The following is a 1806-nucleotide window of genomic DNA, read 5'->3' on the forward strand; positions in this document are numbered from 1 at the left end:
TTGTTTAACCTGATTTTCAATTTCCAGAGTTCCCTCAATTTGTGTTGTTTTTTATTAGCTCTATTTCAATCTTCAAGTCTTGAACTGTTTCTTTCACCTGTTTGTTTTTTCTTGGTTTTCTTTGAGGGATTTATTAATTTCTTCCAGCTTTCTGATTGTCTTCTCTTCCATTTCTTTAATGGAGTTTTTTACTTCCCCTTTAAAAGTCTCTATCATTTTCATAAAGTTACATTTAAAGTCATTTTCATCTACATTTTCTGGGTTAGGATGATCAAGTCTTCCTGTGAGGTGTCCGCTGGGTTCTGTTGTTGCCATGATGCTTTTTAGGATGTTGGAGAGATTCTTGCATTGGCACCTTCCCATCTCTTTCTCTAATGTTCACCAAGTATTGGACTCCAGGATCTTGTAGGGCATGGCAGGTTGGGGGCGGGGTGGATTATAGGCCAACAAGCCAGCTCCCTGATAGCAGCGTGTTTCTATTTTTAATTCCTTAATAGTCAAGGAAGTTTGAAAGCTTAACAGGGCAATTGATCTGACACAATGAACTTGTAAACCCTGTATAACTTACAATCTTCATGGCATCCTGACAACTACAACTGTATTGATCCTGGAAATTGACATTATTTTCTGTTTCTGATAAAGATATAATAATTCTGATTGCTCTCATAACCTCATCTTGTTCTGGTCCCTCCAGCCCAAACCTGGCTTTATTCCTTGTGGCCCTATTGATTGATTTGGGCCTGGTAAGTAAGTACAGGAGCTTAGAAAACTTCATAAAAAGTTTGCTGGAGATCAGTTGTGTGACACTTTGGCCCCCAATCTTTCTTAATCTTTCCGTGTCCCAATGTCAGGAGCCATTTCAGGCTTTCCCTTTCTCACATCTCACAGGGCCTTGAAGTAAAAATCTTGAGACAGAAAACTTAAAGTTAGCCAAAACATTACATGCTGACCATGCTGATCGTGGAGACTCAAAATCTGGAAAGCACCACAGAGTGTCTTCAAGGCTTGCTGCTTATCACTAACAGCAGGTGTTCTAGCCACTGACCTTCCAACTGCCCTGCTTAATGTCAAACTGCTCCACTTAGTTGCCTAGTTACCAAGCCCCTCCTTCCCTCCCCCCTTTCCTCAGTTCCCCCTGCCCGAGCTCCTACCTGAAAAGTATTTAAAACACGAAACGTGCTTCGATAAACGGATGTCTTGACAAAATACTGCTTGGCATCCGTTTCTCTTTCCTCCCATGTCTTTCAGATAGTGCCTCTTCAAGACCCTGGAGTAACTTAGGACCTGCTGGGCAGGTCACAGGATTGGGTGAAATTATCTACACCCAGAGATCTCAAAAAAAGGGAAAATGGAATTGGATAATAGGTAGATTACTTACTCACACTAATAATAACAGTTTGTAATATAAGGAATACTTGTGAACTATTATTTATGGATTTACATTGGTATAAACTTTTGTTTATTTTTTTGTTATTATTATTTGTTTATTGACACAAATTCAAATTATATTTATTATATAGAATGTTTCTATTTTTGTTTGGAATATTTGTAACAACTATAAAAGGATATTTTGTCAGATTGTATAAATGCATCATTCTACCTCTGTTTAAAACATATTTTTATTGATACAATTTTTTGATATATTTATATTGCATTATATAACACTACCTCTGATCAAGATTTTTATACATTGTTTACATTTTGAGGTCATTGTCCTGCTTTACTGCATAGTTGTTTAAAGATTGCTTTATATCGGGCGGTGGTGGCGCACGCCTTTAATCCCAGCACTCGGGAGGCAGAGGCAGG

This window comes from Microtus ochrogaster, unplaced genomic scaffold (genome assembly GCF_000317375.1).
Source record: "Microtus ochrogaster isolate Prairie Vole_2 unplaced genomic scaffold, MicOch1.0 UNK20, whole genome shotgun sequence".
Lineage (NCBI taxonomy): Eukaryota > Metazoa > Chordata > Mammalia > Rodentia > Cricetidae > Microtus > Microtus ochrogaster.